Below are 19,924 nucleotides of genomic sequence, written 5' to 3' on the forward strand. Positions count from 1 at the left end.
CACAAAGTCCACACGGCGCGAGCTGGGATCGAACCAGGGACCCCAAGCACCGGAGGTGAACGCTCTACCACTGAGCCCCCGCGCCCCCGAAGTAACATTTCAATTAGCGCTTTGACTTATTATAAAAATATAATATATATCTATTGCAAATCACGAAACATAAGCAAGAAAGACATGTTAATCTATTATATATAAAGGATGAAAAAATAACCATTAGTGTCAGATAAAAGACATGAAAATTAATAAGAAGTTAAGTAACAAAACATCATGAGAAGATGTACCTCTGCGATAGGTGTTTAATAAAAGGTTTTAGAAATAAGGAGCGGTTACAACAACATCAGCTATATTATAACAAACACGAGACTGTTAGAATAGAACTTCCGAAACCGCATGTCAATCAAATAGAATTTGAAAACTATAATCGATCGTAGGGAACACGATTTGCAATATATGCTGATTTCGAAGGTTTATTATGTATAATGGAAATGGAACACATTGTTCTAAAACAGTAAAATACCAAAAGCACGTTAAAGTAAGTATCGTTTACTATATTAAGTACTCAATTGGTGACTGTAGAACCACTGTTAATTATATTAGTATAGATGCTGCGAAAGTATTAGTTGAAATGTGCAAACAGAAGCAATATAAATAAAGAAAATATACAATCAGAAAGATGAAATGAATATTATAACTGAAGAGGAATAAGGAATATATAACAGTTTGGATACTTATCATACATGTGAGAGATACTTAAATCATTTACCACCAGCAGTTCAAAAACAAATAAATACATTCAAAAAGAAAATATTCTACGAAATAGAGATGATATGAGCGACAAAATAGATAAATGGAAATATGAGTTAAGTAAACCTTTGAAAAAGATAAACTAAAATGAAGCTAAGGTAAGAGATCATGAACTTTTAAATACAAAGCTTAGAGGTGCAGCTAACAGCTTTTGTATTTTGATCTATAGAAACCCTAAATTTATTCACCTGTTTGTTAAAGAGCTTGCTTACAACACAAATGAGACAAAACTAATTGCTAATAACAAGAAGAAATATATTATATACTCGAAATACGTGAAGGTTGATGAAAAGAATGGGATTCATTTACGATTTCTACATTCATTTAGATGCATGTCAAAGGGTTTAGTAGAATTAGAGAATAACCTAACAAAATAACAATATAGAGAAACATCATAATACTTTCCCAATGATCCTTTAAATTTCGTCAATCAGAAATTTGTGTATCCGTATAATTATATTGGCTCAATTGAAATATTAGAATAAACAGAACTACCGCCAACAGAAATATTCCTTAATAAGCTTACCCAAACTCATATAAGTGACCAAGAGTATGAACATGCAAAAAACGTTTGCGAATTATTCCATGTTAGAAACCTTGCCGAATATACCGAACTCTATAATAAAACGGATGTCTGGATATTTGCAGATGTGATTGAGAACTTTAGAGATGTACGTATAAGAGTTTGTGTTTTAGATCCTACTTGGTAATTCACTGCTTCTGGCTTATCCTGAGATTCAATGTTAAAGATGAAAAAGTAACCTAGAAATGTTGATGGATTATGATAAGATATTAATGATAGAGAAGGGCATAAGAGGAGGAATCTCGCAATGTAGTAAACGATACTTAAAAGAAAACAGCAAATATATGGAAAACTATAGCAAAAATAAATGTTCAAAGTATCTAGCGTATTTGGACGCAAATAATTTATATGGTTGGGCTAATTTTCAAAAAATGCTTTATAAAGACTTTGAATGAGTTAAACCTTACATAGATATAATTAATATTACATATGACTCTGAGGCAGGTTATATATTAGAAATTGATTTACAATATCCGAATGATCTACACAGTAAGCACTCAGATCTGCCATTAGTTCTGGAGAATATGTTCCCACCGGGATTAAAACTATCAAAACTCTTAACCACACCTTATATCAAAGAAAGATACGTTACTCACTACAGAAATTTAAAACTCTATATGTCACTTGGAATGAAATTAAAGTAAGTTCATAGATTATTAGATTGGTTAAAAATATATACACAAGATTTAAAAACTAATATGAGCGCGAAAGCTAAGAAGATTTCGTAAAGAACTTTACAAATTAATATCGTGAAGACAATGGAAAATATTAGAGGAAGCCCAGTATTATCGTAAAATGTGATCAGGAAAAGGCAGAGAGATTAATAGCGAAACCGAACTTTGATTACAGAGCAATATTTATTGAAGATTTGTGTGCGATACATATGAAAAAAGAACAATTAAGATTCAATAAACCGATATATGTTGGAATGAGTGTATTAGAATATCAAAGTTATTAATGTATGATTTCCATTACAACACTAAATATGGAATCGATATAGATTTAAGTTACATGGATACTGATAGTTTTTATATTAGATAGAAACCGATTACTTCTACAAAGACTTAAAAGAAATGGCTGACCTATTTCATATAAGGGAATACAGGAAGGAAAATAAATACGGAATACCACTAATAAACCAAAAATATTAGACAAAAAGAAAGATGAAAACAATGGTAAAATAATATATGAATTTATTACACTACAATCTAAGGTGTATGCCTTTAGAATAGAAAACAAAGAAAATTAAAAAAAGCGAAATCAATAACTAATAAAGAGTTAAAGTTTGATGATTATAAAAAAACCTTATTCCATAACATGAAAAGATATAAATATATAAACCTTATTCGTATTCGTAAGCATGATATACATACAGTAGCTGTTCATAAGTTGACGTTAGATCCAAATGATGACAAAAGATAGTTCTTAGATATAAGTTTAAAGATATAATGTTTATGGCTTTAAATATAGCTTTAAATATAATGTTTATGTATATTATAAAGCCTACGCGTAAAGCATTATACATAGACCCTCTGTAATATATATTTTTAGTAGCTGAGCAATGGAGTTCATAAGGAGGTATTATAGAGATATTTTCTGAAAATAGGATAGCCGAAGTTAAATTATGAAACTAGTAGTCCAGGATCTACAGTACATGCCCGTAAATTCCTGGGCACGGAGTTTTATTATTACATCGTGTTCTTCGACCTATCGCTTTCTATTTTTTCTTGGGTAGACATTTCAATTATGGTCGCTAATCTCCACAGACGCCACTTTTCAATATGGCCGCCAAATAAGTAATCAGCATACATAATTAAGGAACTAAGGCACCTAGGAAAGTCATCTTGCTGTCAAATCATACGTTTTCAGGATCAGAGAATTCAAATATTATTTTAAATTTGCGATATATTGAAATCTGATGCATCATATAGCCAGGGACGTACGCAGAAATGTATTTCGGAAGGATCCAAATCTTTCCGGGGAGTCCAAGTTCAATATGAGGGCAGATTGTACTAAACGCTGTCATTAACCACTTCCTACCGAGGTCATAATAAGAAAGAATTCCAAGATAACCTTCCATGCATTATCTGCGGAAACATTTCGGCTACAATAACTGGAATGCGTGGAATAAAGAAGTTTCATGTGTGTGTGAACTGATCAGAGCACCACAAATTTCTGGCAGCTGTAAATTTTTTCAAGATGAAGTATTAGATCGTATTGAAAATTTAGATAGTTACCACAAGTTGTTTGCAGCCGATGTACTCGACCATGTAAATTGCTTGAAAGCGTATCATACAAAATATGACTACCTGTCAAATGTTAAAGAGCCGAAAAATACAAAATCGTTACAGAAATTCCAGTTATTGAACTAAGCAAAACAGTTATTAACGCTTTGCTCAGTAAGAGTTATGGCTTTGACCTTTCTAAAGCTAGGAAACTGATGAACAACTTCGATGAGAGTATTCCAATTTATTACAATGAGTTGAAGATAATTTTGGTTATCAAATATGAGGACAAAATCAAGATTTGACCATTAAAAAAACGAAACGAATCTTCGCTTATATTTTCTTCTGAACTGAGTTCAGAAGTTTGAGTCCAAATTATTAGATCTCACAATGCTGTAAAGACTGCAGGAATACTTCTACGTAATGCTATTAAGAAAGTAGATTTTAACTTAAGCGACATATACTGAGATTCCACAGACCTTCTAGAATCCTGGAAGATCACGACGATGTCTGATCTAAAGTTTCATCCAATGTTGTATTACCATTCTTTTCATTCCTATTCGATATTAGAAAAACACACTTACCCATGAAAGCGGCAGGAGACAGTGCTGTCGCAAACATTGATAACGATAATGAAGTGAATGATGATATCATTTTTGATACTAATGCACTAGAAAGCAAATCGTTCCCAATATTCTCTCTATTCCAAATAATGTATTATCAGGTATAGCATGGTATGAAGAAAATACCACTCTATATAATGATGGCGCATACAATTTATGATCGATGCAAAAGTAAAACGTTAATAACTTCCTTAAATCGGGTTGGTGTTTCCATTAGCTACTCAGATTTAATAACAAAGAGAAACTTACTCTTTGCGTACTCTGTTAAAGTCTGTGAAGTTGCTGACACATCAATACCAAGTCATTTTAACTTAAAAGATTTTACATCAGAAACTGTTCACAACTCCGACTTTGAAATCAAGTTACCGCTCTCAGGTACGTTTTGAAGCCATCATACTGTCATGGTTGTTTTAACAACATAAAATACCAGAAGAGATCCACAGAAAGAAAAAGATTTCACAAACTGTGCTGATGAAGACAAATTGTAAACTTCAGTGTGAGCTATGGTGTCAAAAAAGTACGAAACCAAAGAAAGAATGCAACCAAACCTGCTCTTCTGAACAACTTTAATGATGCTGAAGATATTGGCATTCATTCACCTAATGAGGTATCCACATGTGCTGTAAAAACTGAGTTTATTGTTTCTCTTGCTCGATGTGATGCGTTTTTAGAGAACATTCAACTTGAATCACCAAAGTTTCATACAAGGTTGTACCAATTAAACAAGTTGACTTTCTGCCAGTTATTTTTTCCCCAGTTACTGATTACGCTATTGTTTGTACTACCCTTAAAAACTTTTAATCTCTGAGACAACCCAATCTTCTGCGACAAAGCAGGGTTCTGTACAGTTATGGACATAGTTCTCAGTAGCCCACAGGAATTTCATGTCATATTGCCAATGTTTGATATGTTTCATTACACAAAAGTGGCTCTACGGTGTGCAGGGAGGTACCTCCTTGGTAGCGGTTTCGATGATCCTCAGGTTGAAACAGAGAGCTTCGGTTGAGAGTGTACTAAATGCAAAATATTATGTTCGGGCGTTTCAAGGAGTGTTAATTTTCTCTGAAGTACTCGAGAAAATGATTTGGGATGCTTTCTTGGGTAATAAGGAAAAGGAAACCTATAACAAGTTGCTTAAAGAAGTAAATTAGTTTCGATTGGCTTTGCAAAATAAAGAGAAAGGAAAGTTTAAATTCCTCCACACACAGCTGTTAGTTTCAAGTTAACAACTAAGAGACAGCCATTTAAGATTTATTAACGAATTTAGCAAGAAATCAGAACTTTTGCAGTTACCTGAAAAAATGACAAAGTAATATTTAAGACTGTAAATATTGTAGTTGCTCAAATGTTGTGTATAATTTTGTTTATAAGTGGGAAATATTATAAGAATACTCACCTGTTTAATCACATCAGCAACTTTTCTAATGGCTTAATTTGCTCATATTAATATTATAAACCATCAACAAATAATAATTAGTAATGATACTAATACCACAATTTTAGATATGCTACTTTAACTTATATTATAAACCATAAGCTATTTTGTATAACTTTGTGTTCGCATCCTTGTCCAATGTCTGTAATAAATACATACATATACATGGTGGTATACATACATCACATATACATGGTGGACCATTTTGATTTATCCACAGGAATATTTCGGAAACTATATAGCGGATCAAAAGGGCCTTACAATGAAATTTGTTTATCATAAAGCAGGACATTTTTGGCGTACACTTTAATACCACCAGATTACCAATGTTTTAATTCAACACGAAGTTGTATTTTTCAAATATCACTACATTAGGCAATTATAAATTTCAAATTTACATTTAAAAGCGATACGAGTAATATTCCCGTTAATGTTCAGTGTTGTAAACTAACGACGATATAGTATCACAAACATTGAAAAGAACCAAACTTTGAAGGCTTCTGAGATAATAATAACGTAAGTGAGACGAACGGGACAAGGCATATCGAACGCACCTTAGTTTCAAACACTATCATCATGATCTGACGTATTTCGAATAATAGGAAGAAAATGATAAGAGATTTAAAATTGGTTACAATGGCGTAGTGTTAACAGTTTTTTGTAGTTTTATTTGCAACAAGTTCTCATACTTACATGATTTTAAGCTGTCTTGCCAAGTTTAACATTAATTCCATATTTCTCCAATGGTTTCAGATATCAAAGTGCTGTAAACAGAATTATTATCGTCATGCTTTTTTAAACAACTTACATAATGAGATATGATAGTTATCTATGCAATTTTTCGAAGTTAAGCTTTTTGAAAAGTTAAAGTTTTAATTCCTTAGTTTTGTTCCCATTTATTCGAAATATGTCACACCGTGACTGTAGTATTTGACACTAAGGTACATTCGATGTGCCTTCTCTCGCATGCCCCACTTGCGTTATTATTGTTTTTCAGAAGCCTTAGAAGTTCGATTGTTTTTAATGTTTATGATACTGTAGCGTCGTTAGTTTACAACTCTGAACAAATAACTGTGGTATTGCTTGTTTTGCTTTTAAATGCTGATTTGAAATTTGTAATAACCTCACGTAATGACATTTGCAAAAATACAACTTTGTGTTGAATTGGCAAAACTTTTAATCTTGTAGTATTAAAGGGTAAGCCAAAATATATTCCTTTTTCTGGGTCAACAAATATAATTGAAAACTTCCCTTGATTCGTTTGTAGTTTTCGAGATATTCCCGTGGATGAATTAAAATGATCCACCCGTTACGTACAAAATGTGCTTTTGTCGGTAATATGTAAAATATTTCAATAAATGGCAATTTTACGGTAATATTTGAATTCCCTGACCTGGAAAACCTATGATTCGACACCAAGATGACTTTCCTAGCTGACTTACAACCTTAGTTATGTATATGCTGATTGCTTATTTGGCGACCGTATTGGAATATGTCGTCTGTGGAGAGAAGCGACCATAATTGAAATGTCTACCCAAGAAAAAGTAGACAACGATAAATCGAAGAAAACGACACAACAATAAAACTCGGTGCACCCGGAAATTTTTACGCGTATGTATTGTGGATCCAGGACTATAGAGAAAATGTTGATTTTCCGAAAAGTTTCTAAATCTGTTTATTTTTGGAAAAGTTACTAAATCTAGTTACAAAAACGTCAATAATTCTGGTTATTCTTGGAAAAGTTTCTAAATCTAGTTCCAAAATGAACCACTAAATCTGATTATTTCTGGCTACGCGCTGCTTCTGAGGGATACTTTTCTTTCGCAGTGGCGTATTGGGCAAATATCATTGGTGTACTGTGGCGTGGTCCAAGTGTTATAGACAGTCAGGGATGTTTCGAGACTGGGTGACGCATAAGGAACAATCTACACCAACAAACCACATTTACGATATTTTGAACATCATTGAACTTCAGATAGTTGTTAATTGCTTACACCTGCATAATTCGCAGCAATTGTGAGTTCAAATGTAGCGTTTTATGCCTCCAAGCACCCACTAAGACATTATATACCTGCATTCAAAACTGCATTGCAGTTTTTCTACTTGTCAAAGGTCAGTATGTAGTAGTGTAATATTTTATGCACGTGTTATACTGCTGTGTGTATATGTTTGTTGTTTGTTGGTAATAATATGTTTATATCGTAATTTACATAAACACCCTATTCGTATCACAAATAGGTATGGTTATATATTTCCTGTATAGCTTCAAGAGCTAACATTTATTTTAATAGGACATTGCACTTACCTACAAGAAGTTCTGGAAAGAGAAAACATGATAGCTAAGTTGTGTCTATACATGCTTCAAATCAGCTTTCATAATCTTGTAAGCTTTAAACTAACATGTACCAATAAATGGAATTCTTCACCAATCAAACGTGGGGACATGGACATACTTTGAAAGTAAATATGGTACAACAAAGATAAAACTGTTGTGATTTTTCTTAGCCCTAACTGCTTCAAATGCAAGTGCGATATGTAATTGCATATCTCAAATGTACATATAAACTTAAAAGTTAAAACACCAGACTTATTCGTTGGAAACTAACTGGTATACAATGTCGCAAACTTCAAGAAAGCAACCAAATATTCGAGATTTTACGAGTTTCATAATAGAAAACAGAGACACAGGGTAATGCACACAATAAGGGATGTTAATGTTGAATAGTCTATTCAAAATATGATTTATTGCAAATGAGTAGAAGCGAAATTACAATGAATTTAAAATTTTACATTTAGTAATTTACTTGTTTTCAAAAAGTATTAAAGTTTCCTTATTATATAAATCACAACATATTTCATAGATGGATGTCAACAGGCATTATTATCGTATTGGCTTTTACATTCATTCAGGAGATACGAAAATGTTCAAATTTAATATATATCATAAAATATGATATTTTTGATACAATTTTATAATAATTTAGAAATATTCTTATTCTGTAACATTATGACTGCAAATTTTGCTAGTTTTAATTACAACATATTCCCCAAACTGCATACAGCTAGCACTATGTTTCAAGAGCATATCCCTGATCTTGATATCCGGAGCAGAATAGTTTGGTTTTTGAAGTTAGTGGAACGATCCAACCTTATTCTCAAACTCACTGAAAACTACGTATTTATCCTTAAATAACATTCATCAGTTCATGGTATATATATCCGTGTTCGTCCGAAATCCATTATATAGTTATCATTCTATTAGCCACGAACAGCAATAAGGGGTACGGGTGTTTTGCAAAATAAATGACGCGTCTCAATAATCCGAAGTTTTAAATAAGTATCTCCATTGTCTTTATATGTTCCAAATTTTGGAAGGATTTCACGGCAGGAAAGCTTTATGACACACATATTTATAATGTCTTTTTTTGAATGATAATTCAAAACAAAGAAATAAGAAGCAAAAAATCCTAATTCGGCCGAAAGCACGCGAATTACTAACTTTGTTGAAAAGGGTATATTTCTTCGATCGGCACGTAATTCTGTTGTAAAACGTTGAATTGCGATCTCTATGTCAGTGAAGTGAGAACAATGTTCATTCACATCATCAAACAAAACATTTAACTAACTATTTCTAACATTTTATGTATCCATGCAGGTATAGGAAATATATATAACATGAAGACTACATGTAACGCGAAGACAACAGTGGAAATTATCTATCAAAAGAGACGAAGGACAGACGATCATAATGAAATTCATGTTTTATAATAGAAACCATCCATTACCTGTACGAAATCAGTAGTGCAATTGGTTAGCACGCGAACTTACAATCAATTACGAAATATGAGCGAAGGTGGTACAAGCCCCGTCCGCAAAACACTTCTTTTTTTACAATTGTAATTGTTTATCTTTTGTGTCTGTATGTGAGACAAAATTAAACTACTATACATGTTTAAAACTCACCACGATATCAAAGTAAAAAAATAGTCGTACCTCCACATATATTTTTGCTCTTTCGTTTGCAAAGGTTTCGTAATTATTATCTGTGTTCTCATTGGTCATTAAATAATGCTTAACGGTAAATTCTATTTCTAAAAATTGTGCATAAAGAATGCTATCCAGTAATTGAGGAAATTCTGTAATCAATGTTCACATTATATACCGTCACAAAAATTATATGATTGTTTCCTCTCATGTCATTACTATATAACTAAACGCATAGTAGAACTTTCTCCTCTATCTACTGGCTTCATAACAGACTTTCCAATTAATGTTTAATTATCTCTGTAAACTTTCATAGAAATACCATTTCTGTAATGTATTTAATTAGTAGCGGTACTTTAAGACGAGACAGTCGTAGATATTCTTAAATTCTGTCGTCCCTAGGAAACACTATTAAATTCGATAAGTTTGTCCAAAGCCGTAGCTAGAGGTTTCGGAGGCAGGATCTAAATAAAATTCGGTGACCCCCTACATTCATCTTATCAACTGTTTCCTTCCTTTTTTCATGTATGGGAAGCAGCTATTGTCGTTATGCTACGCTGAAGTTTCATGGAAGCTGCTTGGAAAGACAGTTGCAATATTCAAGAGCAATCACTCTACATTTTCCTACAATTAAGGAATAATTCCAAGAAACACTTTGTCAAAATTGACAAAATTAAAGTTTGTTTTATACAAATCGACTTAGAGAAGAGTTATGAAAATTTCCAACTGCTGAAATTTACAACGTTTCATGCTATAGATACTAAATTAACTTTCAATATAGCCGGAACAATGTACCCTTTAAAATGTTCGAAATTTAGTGCAAGTAATAATTGTAAACTCTTTCACTTTTTGTTCTGTATGTGACCACGTAAGATTATGTTTAATGTTTTAATTAAAATGCAAAATATAGTTTGGCTACTGCTTTTGTTTGAAATTGTAGTAGTTAATGAAATTCCTAATGAATAAAATTTTTAGATTTCTTATAAGGATTTAGATTTCTGGGTTTTCGGCATCTAAGTTCATTTATCCCTTCAAGTTTCGAGGGATGACGTCTATCGGCGAGCACACAATCCGGGGGAAGGGAAGGATGAAAGAATAGGGAAAGGAAGTGGAATGGGACCGAAGTTAGATATCATCCTGTTATTTGCCTGGTGTGAATGAAGAAAACCCAGGAAAGTCACATTCATTGTGGTTGGACTGAAAAAGAGTTTTGCAACTTTTCGACCGAGTGCACCCAAAAGGAATCGAAACCCGGGACCACTCGCACCGAAGGAGAGATCGTTTGCGACTATGTTACACGGAGCCCTTTAACGTTACTTATTACTAGCACACTAAAAATACAGTAATGTCTACTGACAGAAGGTCTACTAACATAATAGAGGTGTACTCATGCTCTTTTACGACCACATTTTCCAACCTCTATGCAACATAGCCCAAATTACTATGAAATATAGCAAAGGCTACTAACACAACAGACAATAATGGGTGTATTAGTTCTCTATTTTAACCCCTATTTTAACATAGCAAAGGTACAGAAGACTATGTAGCATAGCAGAGCTAATAAAACAGTATGGCTTATTTTTCCACCACTATTTAACACAGCGGAGACTATGAATATATATTGTGGCAACACTCGTTTTTCAAGTTAATAATTAAGTATAATTTCAAGTTTATTTTAATTAATGTTTATATTGCAAGGATCGCATATTGTAAAGTATTAAGGTTAAGGTGATTAAGTATTACGGAGTAGATATAATGCAAGCTGCAGAATGTTATTATTTAAGAGTCAGCACAATGTTGTAAATAGAATGTTAATAAAATGTCTTCGTTGAGAGTCTGGCAATGCAGGAAGGTATTGTAGACAATGCTTCTATTCTTGCATTGGCCAAATTCTGTTCATTGTAAAAAGAGAAACTGTAAGCTTCCACACATTTCACAAAATCAGGGATATGAGGAAATTGCTTAGAATCGAGAAATCAGAGTGTGTCGAGAGTTGCAGTTTTTGAGTCTTGACGCATGGAAAGAATTTGTTTTTCCAAGTGAAAGGGGGTCGCACGTGCCGTCCAGCAGACGACAGAAGTTGGACCGGATGGAACAAAACTGGAGGACGAGAGAGCTTCAGGATCAGTTCGAGGAGTTGGATAGATCAGTTCGAGAGATCAGTTGGATAGATCAGTTCGATAGATCAGTCTCCATGATCAGTTTTCAGAAACAGTATCAACAAGAAGTAATTAGTAGTAATTCACATGATCAAGTCTTAGAGAGATTCGTCTAAGATCGCCGGACCGTTATCTTAGAAAACATTATTCGGTCAACGTAGAACGTCGAGTCAACATAAGCATTTGGGAGAGTTCCATAACTCAATGCTCGTCCACACCATCCAGTAGTTCGGACTATCAGCTTGGAGAATCCACGTCCAACACCGAGGTCATCATTGGAGCGACATCAGAATCATCAGGTATGTGTTACTCCTACTCAGGGCTCAAAGGCTCAATACTCGATCATAGCAATACTCGTCTGTCAAATATTCCGATTATCCACGATTAACGCATCACAAACGCTTGCAGTCTCAAATCTTACTTATGAGAAATACAATTTTATTAATCTAATGAAGTTACTTTCTTATTTGTGTTAATCCCCATTTGGTAAACCTCTCGCACTTAAATACTGTATCATTCTCACTCATTCTAGATGGTGAGTGGAAGGCACTCAGGTTCACTCGAATTTGCATCCCCAAACTAGGCACAGAGTGACTGGGTTGTCATGGCGGAGATGCTTTTGGTTAATCTCAGTTAAGGAGTATGTATAGTAAATAATTCCCACCCATAGTGGAGATGCTGTGAGGTCATTTTGGCCATTGTAGCGGTCCTAGTAATTTATAACATGGTTGGAGATTGCTGGCTTGTCAAGATTTCAGTAAATAATTAGAGTCCCACCCTGCCCTCCCGTGCATGGTAGGAGATGCTGTGTTTCGATCATAGTAAATAATAGTAATTCATAACATGGTGGTGAGATGCTGGTTTTAAGATCTTTTAGATCCTAGTAAGATTCCAGTAGTAATATAAATGGCTACTATCAGAAAGTAAATTTAATTCACTCCCAACCCGCCCATGAATGGTGAAGTACGTAACATTAAGTTACAAAAGTGAATTTAAAATAGTAATTTTTAATAACAAGTAAAATTGAAATCCCTCCCATCCCAGTCTTTCGTATTAAGCATGTTAACAAAGATAAAATGTAGCAATAAATTATCGCACAGTAACGAAAGAGTGAAAACAAGTGATACCAAGTGATATTTACAAACCATTCTGAAGGTCAGGATGAGTGATAGCATGAACAAAAGTGAGTACGGGATTTTGCGGTACTCAGTTCGAGTCTTCATGAAAATAATTTTAGATTAAAAGTGATAATATTTACATTTTAGTATAGTTTATTTTATTGCATATATACATATATTTTAGTTTAGGTTAGGAATAATAATATCATACATGGTTATAGGGTTTAAAGGTTATAGTAGAATTATTATTAAACGCATATTAATTAAAGGAAAATCAGAGCATAAGAATTGTCACAACAAAACAAGCATCGCGGTAGCCGATGTGAGTGAGAGAATCGCACGGACCACTGTGAGCGTTGAAAGCCGAATGGTTCCGAGTAGCTACGAAGCTAAGCGAAGTCTTTTGCATCAGATAGATTGCGTCAAGGACACGAATACAGCGGCGATTGCTGGAGCGCATAATAGTGGAATGAGCATGTGTTATTCCAGACATAACAATAAAGGGTATTAGTGTAAAATTAAAAGTATTATTAAGATGCTTTCTTTAAGCATGAATCATAGAGAACACTACCCGGTAATGAGAGACGATGGGAAACCGGTCTCGATATTTACTAAATCTAAATACTACTGTTTTTATCTAGGGGTACTTAAACATTTTTCAGAGTACAGTCCAACGTACAACGAAACAAAAGAGCAAGAATTTCGAGGGAACGTATTAGGATACGCCTATAAGCATTATTATTTGATTGAGTTCACGCAGAAAAACTTCGATATAGAAGAATTAGTAGAATTAGGGTTTTTACGTCACTACTTATCAATTTTGTCAGGAATATCCGAGACAAATACTCTCATAAGAAATGCTGTGTTTTTCGCAGTTAAGGAGGCCAAAATTAAATATAATATATATGCGTTATTTTCGAATGGTGCGAGCCAGGATGTTGTAAACAAACGGCTAGATAGGTTTAGATTTAAGTACAATTGTACTCAGTCCGTTAAGGTAGCAGATTTAGTATCTACCTTAGGTCAATTACACAAACAAGCTAAGTTTATTGTTGCAAGCGATAAGTCCTTGCTGGATTTAGCCGCTTTTGCGAGTCGATTTAAAGAAAAGACACCGTGGTTGGTAAATAAATATCATTAGAAGTGGTATATTGTAAATAGAATTAGTATTATTAGTATTTAGAGGATTATATATATATATGTTAGAGTATTAGTGCATATTTTGAATAGGGTTATTAGATGGTGATTAGGAATATTATTAGAATATTTATAAGAATATGTAGGTCATAAGAATATTTAGTGATTAATGTGAATAGAAATCTGACTATCAATTTATTTTAATTATTTATGTCTTTAAGGCATATAGTGGTTAATCTAGTGACGTAATAAATAGTTTAAAATTAGGAAAGACTATGGAGAAAAAGAAAGAAAAGAAAATGAAAATATGAATGATTTTGTCATTAGTATTGTTTTAGGAAATTAGATGTAAGAAGGCAAGAATGAAAAAAAATGAAAGATGCAATTGAAATAGATATAAGCTAGACAAGTAAGTTAAAATTAAGAACTCTGAAAATTAGGCGAACCTTTCATTAGGGGAAACTCTAATCAGGAAGGAAATCCCGTTCTCTTCGAGTTGAATTGGGCGATTACCAAACTTCGATGAGAATATTTTATTTATTAAGCCACATAAGTCTTCCGTGATTGTTGAAAAGAGACACAGGTGTTGACTCGTACATCACGCGCAAAGCAGTGCAAATTTTTTTTGGTGGTGAAATCCTTCATTTTTAGCCAAGTCTCTTAGTGTAAATTAAATTAAGCTAGTGATAAATTAGTGAGTAGTTAATTCGGTATCCTAGATTGTATGATTAGGATAGTCAGAATAGATATAGATGTTACGAGTGCATCTCGAATAGTAAAGAGCAGAATATAATGATATTCTGGCATTTATGGTAAGAAGTTGTCTAGTTCAGTCATTTTCATTTGTATTAGTTTGAAGGAAAGAGGAAAGAGTTGTTTCTAGGAATGTGAGTAGTGAGAAGAAGGAAATTTTAGTAGAAAATAGATTCTAGAAAAGTAGACAATTAAAGATGATAGACGTAATGAAAATAAGCAAGCATAGATACATAACATAGACTTAAATAATAATAAATGTGAATATAGAGAAGACGAGTGTGATAGTAAATAATAAATAGTAAATAAAGAATTATGATTGAATAAGAATAAGAGAGTAGTAATAAATAGTGAATATTGATAGAAGTTATATAGCATGCATCGTCGAATATATAGTTATAGAAGAAGTTATATATGCATATTAAGCGCTAGAGTACTCAAAGAATAAGTATATGAAAATGATATAAATGAATTAAGCACAAGAGTATAGAAATAAGAGAAATATTATCGGGGACAAGCAGATGTTGTTTTCCTGCACAGAGTAGCCCTGAAAAGTTTTAGTACGTTTTGAGTTGGACAAATGAAGCAGTTATTATACTCACTTCGAGGAATTCCTTCTCACAGTTATAGGCCGTGTCGGCATTATTTAAATAATATAATATGTTAATAATTTATATATTAATAAGAATAATAATGAGTATAGAAGATAGTAATTTAATAAATGAATAGAGGAATAATAATATAATAATTAATAATGAAATGAATTTTGACCTAATGATATTGTTGTGGGAATGGCCACCCAGGACGAAGTAATTAGGCAAATAACTAACTAAATAATAATAATATAATAAATACGAAGTCTATTGTTATAAATCTAGTGAAATAAATAAATAGTTACGTCTACAATTTTGAAAAAAAACAACGTCACGAAAGTTTGTTAAATTAATTTGAGTATGGAGAAGAATCAAAATTTTTGAAAATTTTAAGCAGTCAGATTTTAAAAAAAACATGTAGATAGTTAATAATAAATGTGTTAGCTGTAGCCAAATTTTGATTGGGATGAGACGGCTAGTCAGGCAGCCGTTTTTAACAATCAAAGCCTCAAGGATCTCAAGGAAATGTGAGATTCCATCATTTTCCCTGAATCTCAATCAATTTTTGTATACAGTTATCGAGTGTTAGGAATAATAATAATAATAGTTGTAGGTTTAAACATAGGTAAATAGACTTAGTGTTCAATTATATATATATATATTCGGGTGTTTAAATATGTAAAATTTTGTACTCACCCATATAGAATATTAATCCATTTTGTAGTCCATTATATAATCCATCGTTTATGTCCATGAAGTAATTTACATTCACTGAGTTATATATCACTTAATAATATTTTCACCACATTTTAAAATTTGGATAATAAGAGGGAAAGCCAGATTGAGTATAGCAAGATTAAGTACTAGCATGAACTTTGAATATGTGTAACACTAGTGTAGTGCATGAAATCCCGCAAGTACATGTCACGGATTGGAACAATTTTGGTATATCCAATAGACATTCGACAAGGGAAGTGAAAACTCCGACACGCCTTGTGATGTGGTTGTGCTATAAAAACACAATATTTTTGGAGAAATAACTAAATTTCGTAGTGCGTATTAACAGCCAGTGTTCACCGAACCGAAACGACGCGGAAACAGACTTGTTGGAGCGAAAATAATCTTAACATTGATTGAATAATGCTGAAACAGCAGTTGTCGAGCTGGAACTAATGCAGCGTAGCAAACGCCCTAAAGCAAAAGTTTATTTCCCTCAACATGAAAATTTCAGTATTCAAATTTTATGATGAAAATAAAACAATTATATTTTTATTGTTTTAAAGTGCTACGATAATAATATCAGTGTGATATGTTTTAATAAATTGTTAAAAGTTTTGTTTTCTAGATTTTCAATCAAATGGCAATGGAAATGAACGATTATCAACCATTACTAATACGGCCAATAAATGCGTCAGTTGGCACGTATGGACAGCAAAAGTGATGGAAAATTTTTGTAATATGAAACCTAAAAGCGTTGTTGCCAGGAGAGATATAGTAAGGCAGAGTATCTGTAAATATATATATATATATGTAATTTTTGCACAGAGTACTTGTGTTAATGTGATGATCAAGTAATTCTCTGACAGCTCACTAGATGTCATTAGCATATACTTTTGTAAATACAGTTTTCTAAGTTTCGCATCATATAATCTTATTAATTAAGAAAATGATTAAAGATTAAAAATATATATTTATAACATTAATATTTTAGTTGGAGGAAAATCAATTATTGTTTACAGTACTACTTTAGAGTTGCACATGTCCTACTCAATTACAAATTCATATTTATGTTTTATTATTCATTTTATATTGTATGTTGTACAGTGAGATTAATATAAAAATCGCCCTCTTACGAGGTCTAGGTTGGTTTGCGTAGCAACCAAGATTTTAAGGGGGGCATGTGGCAACACTCGTTTTTCAAGTTAATAATTAGGTATAATTTCAAGTTTATTTTAATTAATGTTTATATTGCAAGGATCGCATATTGTAAAGTATTAAGGTTAAGGTGATTAAGTATTACGGAGTAGATATAATGCAAGCTGCAGAATGTTATTATTTAAGAGTCAGCACAATGTTGTAAATAGAATGTTAATAAAATGTCTTCGTTGAGAGTCTGGCAATGCAGGAAGGTAATGTAGACAATGCGTCTATTCTTGCATTGGCCAAATTCTGTTCATTGTAAAAAGAGAAACTGTAAGCTTCCACACATTTCACAAAATCAGGGATATGAGGAAATTGCTTAGAATCGAGAAATCAGAGTGTGTCGAGAGTTGCAGTTTTTGAGTCTTGACGCATGGAAAGAATTTGTTTTTCCAAGTGAAAGGGGGTCGCACGTGCCGTCCAGCAGACGACAGAAGTTGGACCGGATGGAACAAAACTGGAGGACGAGAGAGCTTCAGGATCAGTTCGAGGAGTTGGATAGATCAGTTCGAGAGATCAGTTGGATAGATCAGTTCGATAGATCAGTCTCCATGATCAGTTTTCAGTAACAGTATCAACAAGAAGTAATTAGTAGTAATTCACATGATCAAGTCTTAGAGAGATTCGTCTAAGATCGCCGGACCGTTATCTTAGAAAACATTATTCGGTCAACGTAGAACGTCGAGTCAACATAAGCATTTGGGAGAGTTCCATAACTCAATGCTCGTCCACACCATCCAGTAGTTCGGACTATCAGCTTGGAGAATCCATGTCCAACACAGAGGTCATCATTGGAGCGACATCAGAATCATCAGGTATGTGTTACTCCTACTCAGGGCTCAAAGGCTCAATACTCGATCATAGCAATACTCGTCTGTCAAATATTCCGATTATCCACGATTAACGCATCACAAACGCTTGCAGTCTCAAATCTTACTTATGAGAAATACAATTTTATTAATCTAATGAAGTTACTTTCTTATTTGTGTTAATCTCCATTTGGTAAACCTCTCGCACTTAAATACTGTATCATTCTCACTCATTCTAGATGGTGAGTGGAAGGCACTCAGGTTCACTCGAATTTGCATCCACAAACTAGGCACAGAGTGACTGGGTTGTCAATATATAACATTATTATTTATGTAACATAGCAGAGATTACATAAGACTATGAACTCATAGCTAAGCTAATAAAAAACAATGAACATAATTTCAGACCCCTATGTAGCATAACAGAGCTAATAAAAGAGTTTGCCTTATTTTACACCCTTATTTTAGCATAGCAAAAATACATAAAAAATTGAACACACAGACTATGAACGCATATTAAAGCATCACTTCTACGTACCGTAGCAAAGACTACTCACATACCAGAGAATTATTGGGGTGCATTCGTTGCCTTTTGGCAAACCCTATGTAATAGAGAAGAAATTGCACAAGCATTCACCTGGTACTACATGTCTCAAAAGTACTGACCATCGAGGTCAAATGTTCAATATTTAAACCCAAATAATTCGCAGACGGTGCAAGTTATTGAGGGCGTTTCCACATTCAGCAGTAGGTCATGAACTCCTAGATGACCCGAAAGCACTGACTATCGAGTTCAAAGGTCAAATATTTAAACCCGAATAACTCGTAAACGGAGTCACATATTGATTTAGTGTTTTCACATTTAGTAACATGTCACCAACTGCTACATGTTCTAAAATTAGTGAGTATCGAGGTCAAGGTTCACATATTTAAACCCGAGTAACTCGCAAACGTATCAACCTACTGTGAGCGTGTTTCCACATTTAGCAATAGGTGATCAATATCTACATGTCTCGAACGTACTTACCATCGAGGTCAAAGATCAAATATTTAAACCTAAATAAATTGTGAACGGAGAGACGGATAAATTTGTATGACCTATTCAGCTTTTTACCAAGCACAAAGAAGTGAAGAACGAATAAATTTGGATTTCCTATTTACTTCTGTACCAAATATTTATATCATTTATTACTACTCAAATAAAGGAAGGAATAAATTTGTATTAACCAGAAAAAGAGTATTGGGACAATTTTAACTAAGCCAGACTTTTATACCATTTTGTACTGTTCTAATAATAGAAAAAGTAAATTTAGGTATATTACATTTTATACCCACGAAAAAATGAACGTTCATTTTAGCTAGCTGGGTATTTTCTACCATTTTGTATTATTTAAACAAACAAACAAATAAATTTGTACTAACCAGAAAATGCGAAAACGGACCTTTTTAACTGGCTTAATCCTTCTATACTATTTTGTAGTTTTTAAACAAACGAACGGATAACTTTTGGGTGACATATTCAATTTTGTAGCAAGAAGAAGGAAGCAAAGAAGGACCATTTTAACAAACTCAGAATTTTATATCATCTTGTACTTCTCAAATAAACGTAGAAATAAATTTGGATGGAGTATGTAAAGAATACTATTGGATTAGTTTTGTAAAATCCGTGAAAAAAGCGAAGAATGTCAATTTTAGCTAGCTCAGTATTTCTGTACCATTTTGTACTACTCAAATAAATCAATGAATATATTTGGGTGATCTATTTTAGTTTTGTACCATTC

The sequence above is a fragment of the Thermobia domestica genome, chromosome 4, assembly GCF_964235325.1.
Source record: "Thermobia domestica chromosome 4, izTheDome1.hap1.1, whole genome shotgun sequence".
Taxonomy (NCBI): domain Eukaryota; kingdom Metazoa; phylum Arthropoda; class Insecta; order Zygentoma; family Lepismatidae; genus Thermobia; species Thermobia domestica.